Source organism: Castor canadensis, chromosome 9, assembly GCF_047511655.1.
Source record: "Castor canadensis chromosome 9, mCasCan1.hap1v2, whole genome shotgun sequence".
Lineage (NCBI taxonomy): Eukaryota > Metazoa > Chordata > Mammalia > Rodentia > Castoridae > Castor > Castor canadensis.
Genome location: NC_133394.1, coordinates 43,506,466 through 43,516,622, shown reverse-complemented (window position 1 = coordinate 43,516,622; position 10,157 = coordinate 43,506,466).

Here is a 10,157-nt window from a genome sequence, read left to right as displayed (position 1 = left end):
GGAGGAGGAGAAGGGGGAGGGGAGGAAAGGAACAGGGAGACGGATTTGGGGATCCTGGCTGGAAGCGATCTCTAAACCAGCTGGAGGATTCGCTTCTCCTGCTGGTCGGACTGGGTGACTTGGAAGCTCTGGGTAGAGGTGGTGGATCTCGGCCTAGTTTGTTTGCTCAAATAGAACTCTACTAGAGGAAATCAATCAATCTGCAGAAAAAAAAACAAAAAAAATGGAAGTAGGAGTTTGGGGAGAGTTGTCACTTCCCCAACGGGAGAGTCGCTGGCTTGGGGCGGAGACTTGGGACCAAAGAGAGGCCCTTCTCAACCATCTCAGCTCCTTTCACAGGACTTCCAGAAGGAAGATTGCACCTTCTCCCGGCTTCTTCCCCTACTCCCATCTTGCTCGCCTGCCAGACTGTACCTCCTTACCCTAGGAGCCAGAGAAGCCAGGTTCCCGAGCCCAAGAAGTCTGCTCCCACGCCCCTCCCGCTCCCACGCCTCCCCCACCCCCCTCCAGCTATCGCCACTGCCACCACCTCGGTTCCACTCAATCGATTTTTGCTGCATGTCAACACTTATTACCGGTGAGTGTGAGGGTATTTTTTTTCCTTCTCTAGGTCTCTTAATGATTTTCTGAGCTAGTTGTGTATTAAAGTGCTTAAAGAAACCTTTAAGTAATCTTTAGTATGAAGACTAATCGCTCCGCACCCCCTCTTCCCCCTGCCCCGCCTGGGTTCAAAACTGACGAGTCTGAGGTCGGCCCTAGGAAGCCCAGGCCCCCTTGGCCTCCATCCTGGACTACCCACCTCCCCGGGCTCTGGGAACTTGGCGAGTCCTGGGGACAGGAGACCCGCGCCGCGCAGCAGCGCAGTGGGGGAATCTGTCAGCCCCAGCTCCCCACCTGTTATGCACTGGCACCTACTTCCACCTTGGTGTCTCTGGCTTATTCTTCGGTTTGGATTTTATTTTTAAAACATTCCCAAGGCCCCAAACGCTTCATTCTCCTAATACGGAATTCAGCTTAGGGAGACCTGCGGAAAGGTGTATATATACAGCCTATGCTTGTCCCCATTTCCTAAATGTCAGTTTTAATGTCTACAACTTGGTTATAAATCTAATTTGGAAAAATATGCTGTGAAGCCCGAGCCCTGCAGGCGGTTTGACTAAGAGGTGAATCCTTCTCTGCTCCTTGGCCTGCTTTCTCCCACCCGCACCCTCTTCCTACGAGGTGTTGAAATCCAGTCCTTTTTAGGAGTGTAACAACATCAAAAAATTAATGGGGGGAAAAAAACTGTCTTAAAAGTTCCAATATTCCTCGAAAGCCCCATAAATTAACCCTGTGGGGAGCAGCGAGCCCTTTTAAGGCTAGTCTATAAAAATCCCGCGCGATCTCCAAGGAGGCCAACCCTTCCCCCATCCTCTGTCGCGAATGTGACCAAACAAAGGTTTGTCCTGCAATCCACATCCTAATCCACGAGTCCCCCGCCGCCGTCGCCGGTGCTCCCCAGCCTCCGGCTACCCACCGTTGACTGAAACTGAGCTGCGAATCCAGTCTGGGCCATCTTAACTTTTTTAGATTGGAGGAAAAAAAGGAGGAGGTGTAATCAGATCAGAGGATTTTATGAATATGGACTTCCCATTGATTGATTTACAAACCCCTGGCGGTCTGCAGTTAATGTAAGCACGCCGAAGTGCAAGAAGCGGGGCTGAGACTAGGAGAGGACAGATCCGTCTCCGAGTTAACGGGGAGAAATTTTTGGTAACAGGTTTTCAGAAGGAATTTCTAAAAATACTTTTTCTCTCCCGAACAATTGCATTTTAACCTAAATTGAGAAAATGGTAATTCAAGATGAGACTTAAAACAAAAATGAGTTAAGTAAAAATACCATTTTAAACACCTTACTGATTTACTTTTTCAGGTTTTAGTAGATGAAACTGGAGAAATATTACTCATCTTAAAAACTGATCACCCTTGCCCCCTCCCTGTTCCTCCTTCCTCCATCCCAGTGGAGACCTTCTCATTACTGACTTTCTATATGAAAATATAGAAAGCATAATTTATTGTGTTTGGGATGCCCAACTTCCTTTCTGTGCTGGATATTTAATGTAAATGTTGATTTTAGATTTTGCTTGAAGATTAGGGGAGTCCTGCAAGAAATAAAAATATGCCATTGAAGATATATTTAATTCTACTTAATTATCTTTAAAAATCATTGCTACTCTTTTTTGTAACAATGCACTGTGAGCAGTTGGTGGAACCCAGGAGATGCTCAGAGCTTAAGCTACTCAGCAGAAAGGCTAAAAGAACATCTAAATTCCTCTTACTTTTAAATAATAGTTCAAAAATATTTAATGTCTCTAAGGAAAAGGGTTTGTTTTGGGGGTGGTAGTGCTACAGGATTGCATGTTTTCCTTCCTTCACAAGGGCTAAGAGAATTTCAGACTCGTCTCTCCTGACCAGAGTGTGTATCTTCACCCTGTGACTCTGATGGATCTTTCTTTCTTTCTATTCTTCTGATGAAAATGTTTAAGGTATTGTCCTCCTGTCCTCTCCTTTACTTTCTCTCCCTTCTATTTTCTATGTGCACAGTTTTGCCTTGTTTTGTTTAGGTTGTTTTATTTTTACCCATGTTATAGCAAGTTAAAAAATGGCCGGTGATGCTGGGACCTGATGTATCAAGATTAAGAAAGCCCTGGAGTGTTTTTGTTAGAGTCCAGTGACTTGCTCTACCCAGCTGTCTCCTCCACAAGTAGCAAAGCCTCTTTGCCTTGCCAGTAGTTTGCTGCAGTGGAACCCCTCGCATGCAGCCCTGGGCTGGAACCTCTATCCTCTGTCATTCAGGGAAGATGTGACCTAGAACCGACTCTGCTCTCCTAGAGAAAGCTGTGTGGCACCATATAGAATATGACTTGGAGCTCAGAATAGTAATAGCACAGCTCTTGGGAGCAGTTCACCAGCTCTGCCTGTGTCCCCCCCTTCCAACTCTGCTTCTCTGGGTAGGTATCACGGTGAGGTGAGGTGGCTGCACCCAATCAAAACGCGATGGCATGTTCCTCTGTCCTTTCAGATGAACTGGCAGGGCCTTCTCGGGTATCACTTCACGCGATGACTGCGTTCAGTTGAGCGCCAGTCTCCCTGACAGCTTCGCCCAGCTAGGCTACGTGCTGTCGCGGGGTCTGGGAGAGGGAAGTGGAAGGAGAGACTGGGGACAGAGGTGGAGACCCTGCCTGCCATCCCGGCACTAAGGACCGGGCTTTGCCTGTCAGAGCCCAAAGCTACAGACTTTGTTTGAAAATAAAATAATGGCAAACAAAAGAAAGTGAACTAAACCCTTCTTCTGAGGGATCTCGGCCTCTGGCCAAGTTCATTCATAGGACTTTAGCGACCTGAGAGCCTCCAGCCCCCGCTTGAAATCCGTGAAATCGAGGGAGCCGTTCTTATCTGATGAGGCGGTGTTGTTTATCTGTTTTTCTGACAAAAGAAGAAGAAATCCCTCCTGCTCTTGCTGGCCTGCAGTTTCCCGCTCCAGACCCTCCTCTTGCCAAGCACGAAGCACCCGCTCCTGGGCAGCTGACCAGGACCTTTCGTACTCCTGAGTTGGGTGCCTGCTCTTAGATTGACCCCAAGTGCAGCCGCTCCACCTGAGCGTGCAAGTAAGAGCGGTTGTCCTGGAGCCTCATCGGCTGCCTGAACCGTGGCTCACAGGCAGCGGTCCTATGGGCATTGACCAGAGCAGCTGCTTTAATTCGGTGTTCTTTTTTCTTCTTCCTTTTTTTTTTTTTTTGGCCGGAAAAGGGTAGTGGTGACACTTCCATCCTCCCTTTACTCTGACAGTATTTTCAGAGGCAGTTAGAGAAGCTGGAACCCAAAGGGCCACCAATGCACCTCGGAGTTCAGCCTCTTGGGTACTGTGCTGTGGTTGCATGTCTCACCTGACTACAAAACCGGATCCAATCTGCATCTACTGCTGCGCCCAGACTTCCCGCCCTTGTCCCAAGCCTGTATGCCTTCAGGGCAGTTTGAAAGGCCTCGAGGTCCAGCTGGGGACACGCGATGGCCCTAGCGCCTGCACTCTCGAACCCGGACACGCGCTGCCCAAGGCCCCTGCCTCGAGGGCGGTGTGGGCCCAGCTAGGGTGCAGCCTTGGAGCTGCGCCTAGGGACGCGGGTTGGCCAGGGCAGAGGATGCAACAGCATCTCTGTCCTGAGTCTGCCAGAGGAATCTAGGTAGGCTGAGCCCTCCCACCACATCCCTTCTCACCCACTCTGTGGCCTGTGCGTCTTCAGTCCCGAGCGGCCATGTACCCTGAGTGGGTCATCCCTGCCTGCTTTCCTGCAAGCTGCCCCTGAAGCCCGGGGATTAAACATTAACCAGCCGGAGCTATAGAGTAGGGTAAAACGTTACATATAAAAATGAATCATCTATCCGATGCCTGCAGAGACTACCTAGAGCTAGCTCTGGGTCCACAGCTGCCCTAGCCGTGTTCCTGACCCAATGTACCCACTCTTCTGAGCACCAGTTGCCAGGGACCATTAGGTCGCAAGCGGCTAAGGACGAAAGGAAGGGGACGGGAGGACTGAGGATAAGTGAGTCAACATTTCCCCTTGTGGAGCCTAAGGTTAAGAGCTTCAAACACAAGCGAATGTTCCCCCTCTCACTCCAAAAGATCTGGTGCAGCTTTTCATCTCTTACAAAGGTTAGGGGGACAGCGACAGTCTACCAGGAACCGATGCCCAAGATGCGCCGCCCTATGTCGCCTCTGGGGTTTAGGGTGAGATCCTGGAAGGCAGGGCTGAGAGAGGAGGAAGTGGCACCAGAAGCCAGGGAATCCAGGCCTGGAGGGGAGGGGAGGCGCGCGGTGGGTGGCGCAATGGGTTCAGATCTGGCCCCGGGGCTGAGACCACGCGCAAGCCCTGGCCTGTGGTCGCGGAGGAAATCCCAGGCTCCCACCGCTCACCACCCACCCCCTGGTTTGGGCTCTGCCTTTGCTGAGTCTAACCTACTTGTCTTTTTCAACATAAATAATCTGAAGTAACAATTTTACTTCTGCAGTGACTTTTGCGCTAAATTCCCGTGTCCAGACAAATACACAGAATTCACGAAAACATAATAGAGACGAAAGAATACCAGACTTTCACCTCCTGAGTTCTTGAGCTCCTACCTGGAAACATTAGTGACTCCGGGCTCAGCAAATTCTTGAACAGGAAGGTGATTCTGCCTCTCTATCTCCATGGCTCTCCCTCCCTCAGCCTAATTCTCCCTTCCCTTCCCCCATTCAAAAAAGAGATAAGGTGGGTGCAAGCCAGAGAAAGATGTGTTGCTTTCTAGACCTCTCAGACATTGCCAACAAACTGCAGAAGAACTTTGTATCGCTTAAGAAAATTGGTTTATTCTTAGGCAGAATAGTTTGATTTAAAATGCAGGGCCCAGCCTGTAATAGCTTTCTCAGTTACACCGTGTCCTTCCCCATACACATACAGGTAGCACTCTTCTCTGCAACCTGGACCCACCTCTGACCTATTCACTGAAGCAGCAGAATTTTTACTGAGAGCATTCATCTAAATCTTTGGACTTATGGAAAGTGCCTGTGATGGTGTGTGTGTCTGATTTGAACTAAGTCCCCTCTTAACATCTTCAAAGGCCACCACTTCTTTATTGTGTTCACAGCCTGTATGGTGATCCCACAACATTCTGGGAAGGATGGAGGCTGGCAGCACAGACATGCAGTGAACAAATGTTTTCCAGAGACTCAGCAGGCATCCAGCCTGTGTTGCGTAGCATGTACTTGTATTAATTGAACATCACCTTTCAGTTAGTTCCTACAGAATCTGACTGGAGTTTAAGATGTGGTTACACACAGAGTGATATCCCTTTATGTAGTGTCACAGCTCTAACTTCAGTGCACACATTGTTCTGTGTCACTCAGGTAAAGCAATTACAGCTTAACTTTAACATCACCCAATTTTGTGTTACCCCACTCCCCCAAGAAAAATAGAATTGACTCAAATATTCCACCAGGCTGCTCCAAAGAGACAATGAATACATCAAAGCAAATTAAATAAAAAGAACTATGAATCACACACTGAGTTGCCCTTCAGTGACCTAGAGACATAGGTGGGGAAAGGACATTTTCTTTTAAAGATGGGGGTGGCTGAGGAAAGGAGTATTATGAAGAGTATGCAGTATTCAAACTGTCTTCCTCCCCACCAAACTACCATGTTATCTGACACCCTCAATCTATTTGTGTCCTGGGTAACAGATGGTTTGACTGAGAGGTCACAGACTAGAGGGCTTGGGTGACTGGAAACAAGTTTGACAAGAAAGGAATCTGGGTGGGGTGCCACCATGGAGGTGGAGAGAGGATGAGGCCACAGTGGCAGGAGTAGCCTGGCTACCTCAACACTCTGCTGGACCTGTACTTACATGAATGCCTCATCAGAGAATAGCTACCAAGACAGCTTCACAGCTGAGAGAAACCCAAGTCTCTCGCTGCATCACTTTCATATTCCCTTTATTTCCTGCCTTCATTTCCTCCTTTTCTTGCCTTTCTCCCACCTCAGTAGGCTCTCCCCACAATCTTGGCTGCTCCTGAGTTATTCTCTGCTTGTCCTCACTTTTACATTAAGGTTTCAGACTGATTTTAGTGCTTACTTTATCAGATAGAAAAGGCTGTTTTATGCAAACCTGTAAACCATTTATATTCGTGAATATAGAATGCTTGTGTGAACAATAGAGATTTTAGGACTAATAAGTAAAATATGCAATATTAGAACCTGTCTTAAGAGCACAAGCTCTTTAGATGGGTGCCAGTGGCTTATGCCTGTAATCCTAGCTACTCAGGAGGCAGAAATGAGGAGGGCAAAAAAGATCACAAGATCTGATCTGGAGAAAATCCAAAAGAGGGCTGGTGGAGTGGCCCAAGGGGTAGGCCCTGAGTTCAAACCCCAGCACTTCAAAAAAAAAAAAAGTGCACAAGCTCCATTGTATGCTGGATACCCTGGGAGGGTAAGGACCTACTCCCTTCACCACAGACAGCACTTAGTATTATGACCACCAACATGAGACATTGCCCTTCAGTTTACCTTCTTTACCTTAGAAACTCCTCCTCTCCTGAAACTACCACCTGTGGACTTGCACCACCCTCTTGTTGCTACACCCTCTTGTTGCTGGGTCAGCAGTATTTTATGGTGAAATTTTTTTCCTTTCTTTTGTGATTGGAAAACACTTTCATCTTGTAACTCTTTTAGATTAGAGCTATCTAATTCCATTCTCCTTTGGCTTATTCTCTTCTTTTCTAACTTCTTCCAAAATCTTAATGAAAGTAATTCCAAATCTTATAACTCTCTCCTTTTTACTTTTTGAACTTAATTTCTGGATACTTATTGTTCCCAATCACTCAAACTATTTTTTTTTTTTTTATGGTTAGGGACAAGGAAACCTAAAAAGTGTCAAATATTGGCCCAGAAAGAACAACAACAAAAAAAGTTCTACTGAATCAGAGTTTAAGTAAAGTGATAGACCAAACCAATCATATTTGCATTTTTGGTAATTTTTGTCAGTAGACCTCACATATTATTTATTAACCTATTGGAGGAAAGATATTTCTTAGAATTCTTACCATGTGCACTCCCACTTTCTAGCTGTTTCCCTAAATAACAAACTAAACTCACATAACAAGAAACAATGGGAAGAATGTTACCTTTGATAAAGCATCTATGATGGATTTGGTAATTCTTTCTACATAGCAGAACAAAATGTTTCACCTTACTGTACTAGCTAAAGTAATAGCTAAATAAATTATGAATGAGTAAACGATAGGAATTTTGCAATGCCTGCAGAGCTCCTGAGGACCTGTCTCTACCGGGCATCACTGTCCTGCACATGCTGTTTCTTACAGAAAAGTAGGGAGCATAGATGGCTGAGGATTTCAAAAACAAAACAAAAAAAAAAAAAGAAAAATGGGGAGGATCACTGGGAATTTGCAAAAATTTAACAGAGCAGACAAATTATCTTTGCTTAGCTCACTTGCTATAATCATCATTTAAAACAATACCTACGTGCTTCTAAGGCAATGAGTCAATATTCTTCTCAGAGTGCTCAATATATATTTTTATTTTATGCATAACTTCTCTAAATATAATAATATAAAGTGATGCTGAAAGAATTTGTTGAGTACTTCTTGTGAGCCAGGAATTGGTTAGTGCTTTGCATGTATTATCTCAGTGAGTTCTGACAACAACCCTACCCTGTAGACCCTATTATGCTCTTATTTGATGGGGAGAAAAGTGATGCTCAGAAATAATTTGCCTCAGGCTACCAGGTTAGTGAGTGACAGATTTAAACCAGGAACAGATTTGTGTGATGGTTAATCTTGATTGTCAGTTTGATTGGCTGGAGAGATACCTAAGAGATTAGTAAAGCCCACTTCTCCTTGTGTCTGGGAGGACATTTGCAGAGACGGTTAGGCAAGAGGGGAAGACTTGCCCTGGATATGGGCAGCACCATCTCATGGGTCTGGGTCCAGATGGAATAAGAGAAGAAGGGAGAAGCTAGCTAGCGCAGGTGTTCTCACTCTGCTTCCTGGCTGTCATGAGGTAAGTAGCCTCCACCTCACAGTCCTGCCAACATGAAATTCTACCTCACCACACCCCAGGAGCAATGGAACTAGTTGGCCATGGACTGAGACCTCTGAAACTGTGAGCCAAAATAAACCTTTTTCTTCCTTTAAACTGTTTCTCTTAGGTGTTTATCACAGCCACACACACACACACACACACACACATAAAAATAATCTGACTAACAGGAATCAATGAGCACCAGAGAAGGTCACTAAACAATACTGCCTGCCTGGAAGAATTGCTTTTCTTCTGTATCACTACTTATTGATCTGGTTAGAAAATGGCCTCCATGAAATAAAAGGAAAATATAGTTCAAGTGCTATGAAAATAATAAGCCCTGTTCATCTTATGCAATATACAGTGCTTGAAAAAAAATGATTATAGTGACAGAGCCAGTCAAAGACAAAGTTGTTTTATTTTTCATGTGTTTCAAGGCACATTTCTGGGCTGGGGATATAGCTCAATGGTTGCATGTTTGCCTAGCATGCATGAGGCTGTGGATTTGATCCCCAGTACCAGGAGAAAGCAAAACCAAAATTCAATCCAGGCACTTTCTTAGGCCAGAACAATATACACAACCTGTGAAGACATTTTGACCTGTGACATTTTAGAAGTGATAGGAAAAGCAACAAACTCTTCTGATATTAAAGAATATATATTCTTTATATACAAATATACTTCTGTGCATGCATATATACATTAATATATATCCAAACACATGTGTCATTCACTTGGCATATAATCAATTGATGTTTTCCCCCTTAATTTTGTACATTACAACCTGTTCCCCTTTCTTGCCTTCTCCTCCTCTTTGTCCCTACTTAATCTTAGCTTCAAATCTCAGCTTAGATATCCCTGCTATGGAAAAGTCCTCCCTGATGCCCTGGCACTGGGCTATGTTTAAGTGTCCCTCCTGTGCCCTTCCACAGCCATATCAAAGCACATAGGATACTTTTTTAAACTTATAACTTTTGGCAAATCTAAGCCAGTCATTTTATAGACTGTGTCAGTTTGGATTTTTTGCACTATTTTCACATGATTAGATTCTGATTAGAACATCATATGTTCTGTGATGTTCAGATTATCATACTGCATATCATGAGAAACCCAATGTCCATTTGTTCGCTATTTGGTGATGTTAACTGACTTAAATATGTTTGAGTCTTTTCAGAGGAAGAAGTTCAAATGGCTAAAAATCACATGAAAAAGTTGCTCACCATCCCTGGACATAAAGGAAATGCAAATCAAAACCACCTCACTCCTGTTAGAATAGTTACCATCAAGAACACAAACAACAACCAATGTTGATGAGGATGTGGGGAAAAAGGAACCCTCATACACTGCTGGTGGCAATGTAAGGTAGTACAACCACTGTGGAAAACAATATGGAGGCTTTTTAAACTAAAAATAGATTTTCCCTATGATCCAGCAATACCACTCCTAGGGATATACCAAAGGGATGTGAGTCAGCTTACAACAAAGGCACACCCATGTTTATTGCAGCATTATTCACAATAGCTAAGCTATGGAAACAACCAAGATGCC